At 35.9% G+C, this 17,816-nt stretch overlaps 1 protein-coding gene across 4 annotated transcripts in view; it reads left to right on the top strand.

Moving 5' to 3' along the window:
- The first annotated feature begins 7,162 nt into the window (after positions 1 to 7,162).
- Positions 7,163 to 17,816, top strand: part of thraa (thyroid hormone receptor alpha a) — a 43,025-nt gene continuing 32,371 nt past the window's right edge. For 2 of the 4 annotated variants that reach the window (XM_048195035.1, XM_048195082.1), the window contains exon 1: positions 7,164 to 7,515. The gene's annotated coding sequence lies outside the window, so the exon portion shown is untranslated. The other 2 variants (XM_048195073.1, XM_048195045.1) reach the window with 2 other exon arrangements.

Here is a 17,816-nt window from a genome sequence, read left to right as displayed (position 1 = left end):
GCAAAAAAAAAATATCCCTACATTACATTACAAACCTTGTAAAGGAACAAAACTTGCAATCATTGAGATCTTGTAAAGAAAGAAAAAAAAAAAAAAAAAAAAAAACAGCCATCATTGAGATCTCAACCAAATAAAACCAACCATCATTGAAATATCGTAAACGAATAAAACCGACCATCGTTAAAATCTCGTAACAGAAAAATACTGACCATCATTGAAATCTGGTAATGAAACAAAACCGACCGTCATTGAAATCTCATACCCCAGCAAAACCGATAGTTGTTGAAATCTTGTAATGGAACAAAACCAACTGTCATTAAAATCTCGTAAAAAACAACGACAACAAAACATAACGTATTGAGATCTCGTAACTGAACAAATGAAAATTTGACTGACTGAAAATTAAAACAGTCTGTCATTGAAATCTCGCAAAGGAACAAAACCAACCGTAATTGAAATCTTGTAATGAAACAAAACTGACAGTCATTGAGATCTCGGAAAGGAAAAACTGACTGCTATTGAGATCTTCTAAAAATTTCATAAAGAATCAAAACCAACCATCTTTGAAATCTCATAACAGGACAAAACCGACTGACACTGAATACTGACCATCAATGAGATCTCACAACTGAACAAAATGGACCATCATTGAGATCTAACAGTTGAACAAAACCCACTATCATTGAGATCTTGTAACCAAACAAAACCGACTGCCATTGAAATCTCGTAAAGGAACAAAACCGACTGCCATTGAAATCTTGTAAAAGATCAAAACATAACTATTGAGATCTCGTTACTGTAGTAGTCTGTTACAGAATGCATAGCGACATGAAGCATGTCACCATTGTTGAAATTTATATTTCTACGTAAGAGGGTCTATGGTTGAAAAGATGTTTGAGCAGCCCTGCAGTGATCAACCCGAAGCTTTCACCTGCACACCCACTGAAGCTAAGCAGGGTTGACCCTGGTTTATATCTGGATGGGAGACCTCCTGGTAGACTGGGTAACTGCAGGAACAGGTGTTAGAAAGGCCAGCAGGTCTGATCAACCTGTGGTCCGAGTGGGTCCTAATGCCCCAGTACAGTCGCGATAAGCTGTGCTGTATAAAGGGTGTCACCCTGGTGTAAAATAGTTCACACACCACATACTGCCCAAAGCCCCCGTACAGTCGCCATAAACTGTACTGATAAAAGGGTTAAAATAAACCCCAGAAAATAAGGGGTGTAACCCTGGGGCAAAAAAATAATCTCTACATTACATTACAAACCTTGCAAAGGAACAAAACTTGCAATCATTGAGATCTTGTAAAGAAAGAAAAAAAACAGCCATCATTGAGGTCTCGTAAAAAACAAAACAAAAACAAAAAAACCACACACAATACATACCGTATTGAAACCTCGTAACTGAACACATGAAAATTTGACTGACTGACGATTGAAAAAAGTCTGTCATTGAAATCTCGCAAAGGAACAAAACCAACCATAATTGAAAACTTGTAAAGAAACAAAACTGACAGTCATTGTGATCTCGGAAAGGAAAAACTGACTGCTATTGAAATCTTCTAAAGGAACAAATCTGACCATCATTGAAATCTCCTAGTGAACAAAATAGACTGTCATTGAAATCTCGACACAAAAAGCCAACAGTTTGAATCATTTCAAACTTGTCATTGAAATCTCATTGCAGAATAAAACTGTTCATCATTGAGATCTCCTAATGGATCAAAACCAATCATCATTGAGATCTCACAACTGAACACAACCAACCGTCATTGAGAACAGACGTCATTGAAATCTCGTAAAGGAATAAAACAGACCATCATAGAAATCATGTAATGGAACAAATCTTGTTCTTGGTAAAAAACAAGGCTGAGTTGCATTTAAATCTCATGGTGGAGAAAATTGATATCTCATAAAGAAACAAAACCGACCATCATAAATCTCATAAAAGATCAAAACATAACTGTATTGAGTTTGTGTAACTGAACAAAACTGACTGACAATGGAAACCAACCGTCGTTGAGATCTCATAACTGAACAAAACCAGCCATCACTGAAATTTCATAACAGAACAAAACAGACTTCATTGAAATCTTGTAACAGAATAAAACCTACCATCATTGAAATCTCGCAAAGTGACAAAACAATTTGTCTTTGAAAAGAACAAAACATAACCAACCTTCTTTGAAATCTCATAACAGAACAAAACCAACCATCATTAAAATCTTGTAATGAAACAAAACCAACCATCATTGAAATGTCGTAATGTAACAAAACAGACCGTCATTGAAATCTCGTAACCAAACAAAATCGTCCGTTACTGAAATCTTGTAAAGTAACAAAACCAACTGTCATTGAACAGTGCCTCTAGTGCCTTTTCCTCTGGCGTCAATACAAATGACTCTCTTCAAGAGCCTGCCTAAATGACATTGAAACCTTAAAGAAACCTGGCCTAGACCCATGTATACTTGAAAATTTTGATGTTCAAATACCAGACTTGCCAGGTTTTGACTTATGGTTTGTGCAACGTTGTGATTTAACGCTTAAACTTTTGCAAATATCTTCGAAACACGGAACCTAAGTTGGTTTACTAAATTTTAAAGCCCAAATGTAAAAATTTTGATAGGAAGTGGCAAAAAAATCCAATCAACATCTCTCATAGGTCATTTTTTATGTTCGTGTATATAAGTGTCTATAACTTCAAAACGAAATGAGATATTTTAACCAAAATTGGCACACATATGTATGGACACACTCTGAGGATACCCCAAAGTGGTGGAAATTGGGCAATAGGTGGCGCTATAACTGTCAAAAAAACCTTTAAAAAACATATTTTGCCTTTGTAAATTGCCTGAAACTGTCATTTTGTGTCACCAGATGGCAGCAGAAGACCATTAATATAGTTCAGGGTTTCAAGGTGTCAAAGTTTTGTAATTTAAAATCCCTTTTAAACTATATAAATCCTTATAATAACATTACAAATCACATTTTGACAGGGTTTACCACTTTATTTGTTCATTTGACTTATGTTTTTGCAATATTATAACATTACAATTACATTGAGACCTGAAAATGATGATGTTTTAAAGGGAAAACCTGTAATAAGCATTCTCTTACCTCCTTGATTTTAAATATCAATTTCTGCAACAAAATGTGTGTGTAAGCACATTTAATTAATGGATTTATCATGGAAAAAACAAACTTAACACAAAGCAGACACTTTTAAAATGAAAGTGAGCCAATAAATGGTCTTCTGCTGCCACCTGCTGTTTAAAATATTCATTTTGTCATACTACTCACCAATATTGTTCTATAATTCATCTTTACACTTAATAAAATCATTATTTTAACATTTACTATCACTTTTTTTGTCAAATTTCATCACTTCAGTTCCTTTCGAGGATTAGTTTTAACAGTTGTACCACATTGAGTAAAATGAAACCTGAAAATGTGTTACTGAGATTTGCAGAAAACATCTTTACCCATCATGTATTTCAAATACTGAATCAACAAGTAAAATATGTGTGTGTGTGTGTATTGTGTGAGCATGCTTAGTATGTACCAAGTATTATTGTTTAGGCCTTTTCTTTCTCTGTGTTTGTTTTAGCATATCATAGCTGTTCCTCTATGATTTCAGTGGTTACATGCTTGCTAAATAAAACAATTCCTTTTTACGCATATGTGCTTAAAGGCCTTAAAGTGCTTGAACCCCGGTAAATGCTGCTTGCAGCTTTAATTACATTTATATTTTAACCTAAACATGACATTTCTAAAACTTATAGCCTCTTGTTTAGTGCTCCAACACATTATCGAACGGGAGCTTTTGGTCTCAATCCCGTTTTTCTTCTTTTTTCTCCGTTTTATATGAATAAAGGCCAAAACGACATCTAAATTACTGTGACTTTTTTGTTTGACTGTTAGGTGTCTTATATTGTTTTATATTGATAAATTGTTTAGGATTAGGAGTCACTTTATAGGCTATAGCATCTTCAAATTGAAAATATACCAACATATGTTATGATGAAAAAATGTCACTTTCATGAAGACAAAATTCCCATGCTCTTTGTCTCAGTGTTTTTTTTTTTTTTTTGAGGTTTCTTAATTCCCATTGAAAGCAATCAGTTACAGCCACGTCGCTGGAACATTAAGGTTTTACATGGCTTATAATGACCAGGGATAAACTATTTTCTCGCACATTTTCTTGTAATCAACAGCATCTAAGACTAAGACAACGGTCGGCAACATAAACAAAGTGGAAGGACAATATTTTTATGTTAAACACTTCTAACCATTTTCTATAAGTAGAAAAGGCTGAACGTTTAAGCGCATTGCCTTCATATTCGGCCTGACCTGCTTGTCTGCATAGCTTTATTGGTCTTTTAATGTCACTGTCTTAATGCATTAAGCGTTTTTATTCATAACTGTATTTTATTGTCTAAGAATAGTGCTCATAGTGGGCTGCTTATAAGATTTGTAGTGAATTTGCTCCTCCAATATCACTAGTAGGCTACATTAAGTGCTTACATTTCACGTTAAACGGTTAAGCCTGGTTTACTGCTTTTTTGTTAATGCTCTATAAGCATATGAATTTAAAAAAAAATCCTTTAGAACAAGCGTGAAAAATTGATGAAAGCTTGCTTGAATCAGAGGTCTGGCCTGTAAGCGCGTTACAACAGGCTACTGAGGTTTGATTGATCAATCGCTGTTATTTATAGTCTTAATTACCATACAAAGAATTTTAAAATTCTGTTTACATGATAATATAACACCAGGTGCCATGGTGGATAAACACTCACGATGAGGAGGAATGCAGAAAGAAGACTTTAACAATCCAGGAAACAAGCGAAACATCATAAACACAAACGTAAAATACAGACGAGAACTAACAGAAACTGAGGGAGAACACAGGGAATATATACAGGGCAAACAAGGCTAATTAACAAGACACACCTGGGACAAATGAACTCAAATCAGGGTAACCAAGGAAACAAACTAGTGGCGGGAAAACTGAGGACAAAGAACATGTGACACAGAAAACAAACACAGAATCCTGACACACAGGCTGCGTCCGAAAACCTAGGTAGCTGTCTTGCTGCCTTGCTGTCTTATAAGAGAATGACTTGTACGGCAGCGTTTGTGCATGAAGGCACCTCACAAAACAGATTTCGGACAGACTTCTGAGGCAGCGTAACGGTTTAATGATCTACAGCAATATAGCGCGAGCTTTGGTGAGAACTAAACAAATATTTAATTATTACAGTAGTAATTTCTCGATAGAAATTATATCAAAATTGAAATATGTTGGTCAAAACCGTACATTTATACACAAACTGAGCAGCAAACGCAACTTTCGGACGCCATCTTTAGCTCAACTGTCACAGAATGGAAAGCACAGGATTGTGGGATATCAAAGGCAGCTAAGGATACATCCATGCTTCCTTCAAAAATCGATCTGAGGAAGGTCTCTCATGAGACAGGAAGTGAAGCTAACATTGGATTCGGACGTGTCTTGATGCCTTACTACCTTGAAATGTGTCCTCAGAAGGCAGCATTTTCGGACGCAGCCACTGTTAATCTAAAGGGGATGGTAAGGGGGATGCTTTTTGTCATTTTTTTCAACAAGGGGATGCCATCCTCCTATATATATATATATATATATATATATATATATATATATATATATATATATATATATATATATATATATATATAGGGAGAATCAGGGCTTAAATACATGGGGAGACAATGATTGACAGGTGAAAGTAATCAGTAACAAACAAGGGAACAAACTAGAGAACACAGACAGGCAAACAGGGAAACTAAAACACCATAATAAAAACAGAACATGCACGCTACAGTATGAATGTAAGAAAAATATTTACACCTCCTTCATCCAAATCCACGAGCAACAACATTAGTATTACACACAGCATTGCTCTGCAGTCTCTCAGTGTATGAACAGTTGCCCTCCATCTCAACCTTGTCTCCTTGTCCTGTTTCAAATGGAGATGACACTATTTCAGTGCACCTGTGCAAATGCAAATGAGACCGAAAACAATTAACCACATGCCCTTGTTATTTTTGTTTATTCTGTTGACTGCTGGACTAGTGCCATTAAAATGTTTATTGAGAATGATAATGTCATAATATTGAATTTAATATTGTAATTTATTTATGGTTCAAAAAGTGATGTTTGAGAAATAAGACAACTCAAATTAAATTCATTTAAATCAGATTTTTTTTTTGGTTGTCAAATATATTTGAAGTAATATGTTAAAAATATTTCTTACAAATATCATTGATTTTTGAGTCATTAATATAATGATGCTTTCTTAAGGTTGCTCAGTTTGACCTGAAAAAAATGCCATTTCAATAAAAGGTCAAGACACTTAATATATTTAATAATATTAAATAATTTCCAAAAGAAATAAATTTGGCATAATAATATTTTATTATTTTTTACTATTACTACAATAAGTATTAAGCAATAAGCAGTGATTTTAAATAAATTTATAATATACAATTATAACATTAAATTATTCATTTTAATTTATTAATTTTTAAACATTAATTTTAAATTATTTAATATTTGAAAAAAGACGGACATTGAAAAAACTGATAGTGATTTTTAACCATATGAAAATTTTAATCTTAATTCAGAAATCGTAAAACACGTTCATCATAGAGAATTCATTTAGGCTACTGTACAAATATTAGACCTATTTACAATGTGTTTTTGAATACTTTTTTTACAATGTGTTACAATGTGTTTTTGAATACTATATATATATATATATATATATATATATATATATATATATATATATATATATATATATATATATATATATTATTCCTACAAAAAATAAGGTTCACATCATTAATGTAGGCTACACAGATGTTCAATTTAAATGTTTGTCTTTTGATCACCGAAGATGAAAATGTAAGCCCTCTCTGTGTAAAAAAATAAAAAATAAAAAAATCATTATTGGCGATACCTATACAGCAAAAGAGGTTTGAATTATCATGCTGCAAGATCACAACAATTCAATGTCCTCGAGATGTATATAGATCTGTGGGCACTGGCAACCACACAGCTGTCTCAGGAAGTACTTTACACACAGGGTCATCCATCTCACATAGGGTTAAAAGGTTTAAGCTGTTGTGAACCTGTAGAGAGCAGCATTTGATATAATCACATACTTCTATACCATCAGCTCTTCCTTACAGTAAAGGGGGCGGAGCGATTATAGTAAAGCTCGTGCATTTTCCTGTCGTGGCAGCCGAAACATTATCGTTTTCACACATAGCCAAACAAATTATGTTCTAACTGCTTCTAAGTGGATATATTCCGAATGTAAACTGTTATTTTAACTAGTTCTCAGCGGTTTGCAAGCGTATCGCAACGCGCTGAACAGCAATTCGCGACGAAGACCGGTCGTTAAGGAGCCTGGTGGGACTTCAGTGTACCATTTCGCGTTTTGGAAGCAGGTTGTCTTTATTCATAAGGAAGTGGGTGAGTAATTGTCCTGCTGTCCTCTGGTCAGCTGTCGTGTTGAGCTTCTCACTTCAGAAGTGTCCACTTATGGTGCGCGCGAAAGCGCAGAGCTGTAAAACATCTGCGCCGTCATCGCACTGCTGGGCATGTTTTAAAACTCTGCACTTTGCACGCGGCAGAAGAGGACACCGAGTGAGTGCTACTTACAAAGTTCGGTTTAGCACACACCAGAAACCGACTAGTTAACTAGTTCCGGTTCTTGTGGCTTGAAAACAGACGTGAACTGTGTACAACCATTCTAAAATGTACCTACAGTTAATTGCACTCGAGAGGATTGGCGCTGGTCAGCGAGGTGTTCACCACCCAAGTGTCATGTAGAAACATTTACGTCATTCACGAGAGATGATATACAGTTAAGATCATTATCAGTAAGTGATTTTGTATCACTCTGAAGTGGTTTGTTTTGTGATTATGTCTAGCTGAATGTACCACCTTCCAAATACAATCAATATGGACGTCAAATGTTGAATTGAGTTGAAATGGTTTTATTAACTCAAGAGGGTTTCAAACTTATGAGATGCAAACGACCCTTAAATATGATCATCCTCGTGACAGGGACCTCCATATAGTTTCTTGTATAAAGGCCAAATTTATAATGTGCAAAATAAATATTTATAAATATAAATATTTATTAGTACAGTACTATAAATACTCTTTATGGTACTGTACTGTTAGAAGTAGGCTATTATTTATTTACTTATTTATTGTCAAATCAAATTTCAAATTTTGTTTATTTATTTACCCCTGTATTAAGTTGTGCACGGTGTAGGAAACAGGTTTACCGGATGAGGGGTCAATTATATAGTGTTGCCCTGCATGGGCAGCCATCAGGGTTGCCAATTGCTTTCAATTGAAAGTAGCTAAAACTGGTATCTAATTGTCACTAGATCGGTGTTTCCCAACCCTGTTCCTGGAGGCACACCAACAGTACACATTTTGAATGTCTCCCTTATCTGAACCGTATATTTCTGGTCTTGGAGTTTCTACTAACGAACTGATGAGTTGAATCAGGTGTGTTTGATTAGGAAGATTAGGAAAATGTGTACTGTTAGTGTGCCTCCAGGAACAGGGTTGGGACTAGATGACATCATAATGGCAAATTCATTGATCTATATAAATATGAAGTGGGCAAAATAAAACTCTAAATAAGGTTTGTCCAAGACGTTGCTAGATTTGTCCCTAAACTTGAAAAAAGTCTCAAAAGTCAGAAATATTTGATGCTGTAGCGACTGACGAATCAGGATCAAGAATTTCACAGAGCAGTGTACTGAAGGTGCATGTTGAATGACTTGTGAATGGCTTAACTAATATATTTTGCATATGTAGGTGGACTTCTTTACCTTCTATTGAGTTTTGGCAGTGTATTTGTGGGTGGCGAGGAATAAAACGGTCATTTCACCTTGATACAGGTTCATCATTCAGCAGTGCAGTTTTACAAGGCTTGAATTCAAAGGCTCCTTTGGAGAAAACTGTCAGTTCAACATGCATAATTATATAATCCATAGAAGTTGATGTTACCACAAACTTAAATAAACTCAGAATGTTGAATTACTAATTTAGGCTTAACTAATTACTATATTACTATTGTTGCTCCAACATTACATAATCAACTGTTCTATTGTTAAATCGCATTCATCACAATAATAATAATACCAAGCTCCAATTATGACAATAAAATATTATAATAATCAGGTGGACAAAGTTAAAGTCGGCATGAAACGAAAGCTGCAATAGTCTTTTTTCCCCTCTCCTGATGTATATTGAAATGGCCTCTCAAACAAGAAAAATGTCGGGCGGGACTTGATTTTGTCCCTTGAGGATTGATTGGATGGTTGGTTGTGGTTTGCTATAGAGTGCCCCAGGGATGACGCATTTTTGTAGGCAAAACCCGGAAGCGAGTTAGCATTTTAGGGCTTCCGGTTCCAACGCCGTAAAGTCTATGGGTTTTTTGAATGGTTTTTTGCTAAATCGCCTGAAATAAGGTCTGTGGTTAACAAAGCCTCTAAATACTTTCACGTTTTGATCTATGACATAAAACACACCAGTTATGACCCGCTTGTGATTTTTTTAAACCTTTACTGTGTCTTAAAAACGGCGGTTGCTAACAAGTTGCTAAAAGGGACTACTTCCTTTGGCGGGGAGTTTAGACGTCATCATAACAAAAAGGACATTTGGACAGTGTTTCTCATGAAAAAGTGGATAAGTATTCATACACAGCGCAGATCATAATCAGCGAGCATGTTTTTAAATAACGTTGTTTTTAAAATACAGTTTGAGGAAGCTTGGTGGTGGTGACATTGATCCGCGACCATGGTGTGCTGTAGTCCGTTTATAACCTACTGTTAGCCTTTTATATCTGACCACTTTATTTAGGCTTCAAAATGTATTTATGTTGTTTTAACTTGTAAAGATTATCTTGATAGACAAAACGTGTAAGTGTCAAAACCCTTTGTTAAACACAGAGCTTATTTTCTGCGATTTTCCAAAAGTCTATGGGAAAAATGCATAGGCTTTCAACCGAGGGAACCCGTGCGCCGCTAACTTCCTGGTTGGCCTACAAAAACGCGTCATCCCTGAGGCACTCTATTGCTGTGATGTCATGTGAGTGACAGGTTGTCCCACCCTCGTGCCAGTTAACACGTCATCAAAGAAGAGATGTTCTGCAAGATGCTCATTAATTAAAAAAATAATGATGTGCATGGATAAATATTTATAATAGCCTAAATACTGCAATATTCCATAAAAAAAAAGAAAAAAAGAAGTGTGAATGGAAAATTGACCGAAAATAGAAAACATATGTGAAATGTGAATATTTTCATATTTAGCTTATAGGCCTATTAACCGTTCTACCCCCAATATTTGTTTACAAAAGCATTGTAGGAAATTTGTCATTCCAAGTAAATGTGAATAAATGGCGACTTCTTAATATGAGAATCTAATCGAAATTATTTGTGACAATTAATGTTCAGCCAAAATGTCATAATTGTGCCAGTGCAACACGGCATTGAATAAGAAGAGCATACGAGCTTGGTCATGAGGGGCTAAATAATTCAGTGCACGATGGGAGCTGGCGTCCTTAAAGAACCTAGACTGTGGACCATATGCGATAAACAGTGCGTCAGCTCCAGTCTTCCTCAGGTTTCTGCTTCAGACTCCGAGGACACTATAGGGAGGCACACTTCTGCGCGACTCTCGGGCCGATGTAACCTGGGACGCCATGTCCTGCATTTGGGGGTGAATCGCCACTGTGAGCTAGTAAGAATGAGCAGTAGTTAAATAGTTCAGTTGCATAACAGCCCAGCTGACGTCTCAATCTGCATTCATTATATGTTGACGTCAGAGAGCGGCTGTCGCGGGAGCGCGCAGCGGGTCATATGAGGGAACTGCCTGCTTCACGGTCTTGTGCTGTCTGAACACAATGTACGGATGAGTTATTCGTCCGTGTTTTCAACAGTCGTTGAACCTTACGATACAAAATGATACACTGCTTGCGTTCTGTTCGCAGTAGTTTATTTTTAGTGCGCTATTTGCAGCGAAAAATGATTTAACTCCGTGATCGTGTATAGCTTAGCAGTCATTCCTTTACGTGCCTGAAGCATGTAGGACATGGATTACACCAATAGCAACATCTGATGCCTAACACTGTCATGTCAGGTGCTTTAATGGTCTGAAAAACATGGTTTCATAAATCCTTAGTGTTTAACAATGCTCATAAGTTTTATATATATATATATTTTATATATAATTTTCTTCTAAAATGAGCATTTTTATCAAGCTTGTATGTTTAGGGTCAGTAATTTCACTCTAATGGCCATGAAAAGGACCTATTAATTGGCATTAGAATGAAATTACTGACCCTAAACATACAAGCTTGATAAAAATGCTCATTTTAGAAGAACATTTCACATGGCACTTAGAGGCTTTTGCATTTGAAGTCTTCATATATATATATATATATATCTTATCTCTGAAGTTCTGTATTGATTCAGTAGATCAGTGGTTTCCATTTTTCCCATCAAATCACTTCCCAATCAATAAACAAAGAAACATGCACTTCATTTTCGCTGCATTGCGTGTTTTAGGAGTAGCCAGATGACAAAAATCAAAGGAACAAGAATACCCATAGATGATAGAGTTGGTAATCCCATATTTTTGTTCTGAAGAAATGTGATAAGACCCAGACACCATCAATCACCACTAGACTCTGTAATGGAATTCAGTGACAGATTTGGTCCTATGAACACTAATATCCAGTGAGTGTCTCTTTCGAAACCACAGAGGTCTGAATTAATGAATAGCTATCATCAGTTATTACTTCAGCAAATCTTAATTATTATATTAACACAGTTGTGGTCCCTACAAATAAGGATCTGCTGTAGACATTAAACTGATATATGTGGAGCATAAAATTATATGATTAAATTATTAAAATTATCCTTGGTCTTTTGAGGTAAGAGCTTATTTTTATATGAAAACATGCATACTGTTCAAAAGTTTAGGGTTGATAAGATTTTTTCAATGTTTTTGAAAAGTCTCGAGAAAAGTTCAAAAATTGTATTACAGTGTAAAACAACTACAACGTTTTCTATTTTAATATATTTTAAAATTTAATTTATTCCTGTGATGTCAAAGCTGAATGTTCAGCATCGTTACTCCAGTCTTCAGTGTCACATGATCCTTCAGAAATCAGTCTAATATGATGATTTTCTGATCAAGACACATTATTGCCAATGTTGAAAACAGTTGTGCTGCTTAGTATTTTTGTGGACACTTTTTTTTTATAGGATTCTTTGATGAATAGAAAGTTCAAAAGAACAGCATTTATTTGAAAAATAATTGTTTTTACAACATAACAAATGTTTTTTCCTTTTTTTTGATCAATTTTTATCCATTTTTCCTGAATAAAAGTATTAGTTTCTTTTAGTGTTTAGTATTTCAGCTCAAAACATTATCCCAAAATGTCCATCCTAAAATCTTTGCATCAAAAAGTCAGTTTTGCTCCATTTAATATACAGTGCTTTCATGTAAGAATTACTACTTTATTTTTTGCAGTGTTATTATTGTATACCACAGAGAGAACAGAAGAGCACCAGTACAATAGGCAGCCCAACAGCTTCAAAGGTCAGAAATCCTTGTAAATAAGACGTGATGACATTCCTATAGGAAATTTATGAAAACGTACTGATGGTCATGGGTGATAACATGGTGAAGATAAGTGCAATGTGAACTTCAATCAGTAATGAGATGTTCTTATGCTATATGAGACATCAAAGACGTGAGGCTGCTGTGTTTTATGGGATAAAGCACTTATGGGATATTGCTACGCTAAGTGGTAAAGTACAAGAACAGAACTCAAATCCACAGCTATCATAGCACATGCTAAATATAATATATTTAGCATATAATTTTAATGAAGTAAGATATTACTTGTTACTGGCATTAGCGCAGTCTTTGCTTATAGATGTAGTGTATCAGTGTAGTGTTTAACTTCATGTCTCTTCAGCACAATGGTAACCACAAAAAACGCAGCATTACAGAAACTCTTTTAAATGTCAAACATAACAGCATTAAACACTAACACTTCTTCCCCTTCACTAAAAAACACATACAATTTTTGTTATATTAAAACATACATATGTTCTATCCTAATCTAGTCCTATGCTAAGTAGAGTTATCAAAAGTACTGACTTCAGTACCAAGTCGGTACTGAAATTTTAAAAATGTGACACTTTGAGCACTGTTGAGCAGATTCGTAAACACCTCTGATTGGCCATTGTGTTCACACTCATCAGATATGTCTGTGATTGGCTTCAATGATCAACGCTTCAAAAACATTGTAAATAGTCATTAATGACGCTCTTCATTGAGAGCTTACACAGATACACACAGGAGTGTTTGAAAAGCCGTTTATTGTGGACCAGTCCGCTGATAGACGCCTGATTTCAAACGCTCCCGCTCAAAACGCTTTCAAATTCAAACACTTCTGTGTGCTTTCAAATGCTCCCGTGCGTTGATCACTGTAGCCAATAACAGACATATCCAATGAGTGCGTCAACACAGTGGCCAATCAGAGGTGTTTACGAATCCACTCAACAGCGCTCAAAGCGTCACATTTTCAAAATTTCAGTACCGATTGGTACCAAAGTTGGTACTTTTGACTAGGGCTGGGCGATATATCACATGCAATTGTCACGCGCATTTCGTCAGTAAAGCCGGTTCCCTGATTATCGCTAAATCGCCATCACCTGCTTTCAAATGGAGCGGCATTTAATAGACAGAGCCATAGTTCACTGACAAGCTCCGCAATATCGCGTTCATTATCGAAGGCGATTCATCTGCGATAATGAATGTGATATTGCGCAGCTTGTCAGTGAACTACGAAAATCGCATGCAATATATCGCCCAGCCCTACTTTTGACAACACTAATGCAAAGCATGCTGGGAACTAGAAATCCACTACCCAATATCCAAAGTTATCAAGACTAGTTTTTAGTTTTTATTAAGTTACTACAACTTAATTAATAGAAAATCCATTAGCACAGAAATTTGAGTTTAAATTACACACAATATTAAGTTAATGTAATGATCAACATTATTATGTCAACTGAACTCAATTAGAATTTTTTGACTTGTAACCATGAATTTATTTAAGTTGTGGTAACAGATTCCCTGAATTACTTTTTAGAGCAAGTTAATCTATAAATCTAAATAAATATGTTCCAGAATGATTTCCCATTTTCCTCCTCAGACATTTAATAATGAAGAATGGCTTATTTCTTTTCTAGAGCTAATTTTTGAAAAACAGAAAAAGTCCGAAGCAGTGGCATAGAAACTGGGTATGCAGTAGCGTTGTCAAAAGTACCGACTTTGATACCAAGTCTGTACTGAAATTAAAAAAAAAAGAGACACTTTGAGCGCTGTTGAGCAGATTCGTAAACACCTCTGATTGGCCATTGCATTCACACTCATCAGATATGTCTGTGATCGGCTACAATGATCAACACACACAGGAGCATTTGAAAGCACACCGAAGTGTTTGAATCTGAAAGCGTTTTGAAATTGGGAGCAGGAGCATTTTAAAGCAGGCATCTATCTAACGCTCCCATGCATATTTGTGTAAGCGCTCAGTGAAGAGCATCACTGATGCGTTGATCATTGTCGCCAATCAAAGACATATCTGATAAGCGCGTGAACACAATGGCCAGTCAGAGATGTTCATGAATCCACTTAACAATGCTCAAAGCGTCACATTTTTAAAATTACAGTAATTACTTTTGACAACATTAGAATGCAGGGTATGCATGTGCATATGGGCCCGGGCCTGCAGCATGCGCCCTTCGCCTTCCTCTCTTGTAAGTTTTATATAACTGTTCTTGGGAATTTATGATTTATTTGATCTCAGCAGGTTCTGTAGCCTCCACTTGTTGACAGTTGGCATCTGTGTTCGTAAAGCAGAAGCCAGTTTGACTGTCACTGGAGGAAGGAAGTGGTTGCAAAGAGAATTTTGTGTTCTGCAAAATAATTCAAATGGCACAAAATAACATTATTTGTCATTGTGCTTCTTTGTTTCTTGTACCTCAGATATTTTACATTGATCATTAGTTGCTTCCACTCATATATTATATATGTCATGTGGCAATGTATTCATTTGCAGTTATAGAAATGTATGTATTGTCATGCCGTTGGATTGTTTGAAAAATGGTTTGACTTATGTGTGTTTGACTTATGAGCCAGTGTAGAAGTAACCACTCACTTTCCTCTGAGGACTGTATAACTAAGCAACCAATGAAAAGCGAGAGAGAGAGAAAGCGAGAGAGAGGGGGGCATTAAAGTGTTATTTTTCTCAGTCCTACAATATGAAAACACATATGAAACACGGAAGATGGGCAAACACAAAAAATTATACTAAAATAAAATGACTCCAAATATGGGCTGGATTTTGTGCATATATTTTTAAGAATAAGCATATTTTAATGTTAGATATTTAACTGTTTGTGCTATTTAAAAAAATCATCATATAATACTAACTTAAAGGGGCAATGATAGATTATGGCAGATTTTTCAGCCTTTAATAGCAGTATCTCTTAAAGATCACTGTCCCTTTAAGAGCACATGTTGTGAGTGGCTGTAACATGTAATTGTAGCAGAGCTTTGTGCGTCCTGGTGAATCCCTAGATGAGATGTTGAGAGTGTAAAGTCTATAGATCTATTGTTTCTCATATTAAGTCCAGACAGGATGTAGTAGTTTGGCAGCTTGTTTAGTGATGTGAAGTATTTTGGCATTAATGGTCCCTAAACGTTTTCCAGATGGAAGAAGTGTGAACAGGCTGTGTGATGGATGATAGCAACAATGCTGGCCCCACTGAACTGGGCCATTTGGACACCCTTTGCAGGGTTTGAATTTGAGGCTGTTGAAACTGCAAATTCTAGATCTTGGTTACCACTTGTTAGTATAATAAGTTACACTACCATTCAAAGTTTGGGGTCAGTTAGATTAGAAAGAAAGAAAGAAAGAAAGAAAGAAAGAAAGAAAGAAAGAAAGAAAGAAAGAAAGAAAGAAAGAAAGAAAGAGAAAAGAAAAGAAAAGAAATTATGCAGCAAGATCACATTTAATTGATCAAAGGTGGCAGTAAAGACATTAATAATGTTACAAACTTTATATTTAGAATAAATGATTTTTTTGAGCCTCATGTTCCAAACCTGTATGAGTTTCTTTCTTCTGTTGAACACAAAAGAAGATATTTTAAATATCTGGTAACCAGACAGTTGACGGCAGCTATTGACTACCATAGTATTTTTTTTTCCTACAATGGAAGTTAATGGCTGCTGTCTGTCAACTGATTACTGATATTCTTCAAGATATCTTCTTTTGTGTTCAAGTTCAACAGAAGAAAGAAACTCATACATGTTTGGAACAATATGAGGGTGAGTAAATTATAAAATCATTTACAAAATAATTTTCATTTTTGGGTGAACTAACCCTTTAAGTGTGACTAATATCAACCATTCGCTATTGACTGTCCAGGCAACCATGATAAATTGGTTATTTGCTGTGAGCCACATCTGAGGGCTCAAATCACTGTTCTCGACTACTTTGTTTTTTCTTTTATCCCCTTTGGCAAGAAAACCCTCTCAGATGGCATGATCAGAACATATGCCTGATGTAGAGAAAAGTATCATATTTCATGACTTTGCTGCACACAGATGGCATCGAAATATAAGTATCAGACAGCACTGTAAGACTGTCAGCAGATGACATAATTTTCCTGCTTTACTTCATTTCTGTTTCTTTGTGCAGTATACATTTGGTCGACACAAAAACACAAACCCCTCTTTTCCAGGAAAGGCTTTCCCAGAATGCTTTTCTTTGTTGAATGCACGTGCGGTGCTGTGAGCCTTAAGCGCATGAAGTGTCAGTGTAAAAAGCGGCACAGGTGCAGTGGAAATGTCCCCAGGGTCGGACCGTGACCCCTGCGTCTCCCCAAAAAGTATTTCACATTACAGCGATAGCACTGTAACCAGAAGATCGAAGCAGATCGCGTTTCACTGGCCTCCCTCTGCCCCCTCATTCACCTCATTCAGATTGTTGATCCTGCGAGACTGTGTGCGACTCAGCGTGTAAATGTGAAAGAGGAAGATCGCGTGTGTATATATTCCAGCAGGGTGATTTATGTGTTTGTCACTTTTGTCATGCCCTCACCTCCCTGTTTTCCCTCACAACTATGTGTTTGTCTTTCTGCTATAGTGTGACATGTGTTTGTTAAGTTGGCAACATAACTATGTGCTGTGACACTTATGATAATGCCACACCTTGAGCTCCATGGAGACAATGTATAGCCTTATAGTGATTAACTTAAGCACGTATAGAAACGCATGGAGTACTTATTCATTATGAGTAACTCATCTCCTGTTGTTTGAGTTAACAGCCATTCGACCTCTGCTACTATATGTACACTAATCGGTGTCATGTACCAACAGAGTGCCACTTTCAGTAGCTTTGGCCTCAAGGACTGTGGCATTAAAGGGAATTGAGGCACTAAGCAATAGGAAATTAACATATTGCTGTTACCTTCGCTACAGTATATAGTATGTGTTGTGTGCACAGTATGCAATATTTTTGTATGCATGAAATAAAAAAACAGCAGAGTAGTGGGGGTGTCAAAAATGGATTCTAAATACATTTGTATTGAAACTGAATTAAATTCAATATTAGGTCATGTGACAGAGGGAGGACATGTGACAGCAACTTATGTAGCCCC

The sequence above is a fragment of the Megalobrama amblycephala genome, linkage group LG1 (genome assembly GCF_018812025.1).
Source record: "Megalobrama amblycephala isolate DHTTF-2021 linkage group LG1, ASM1881202v1, whole genome shotgun sequence".
Taxonomy (NCBI): Eukaryota; Metazoa; Chordata; class Actinopteri; order Cypriniformes; family Xenocyprididae; genus Megalobrama; species Megalobrama amblycephala.
Note: the sequence above shows the minus strand (reverse complement) of the source record. Positions and strands in the feature narration are given on the sequence as shown.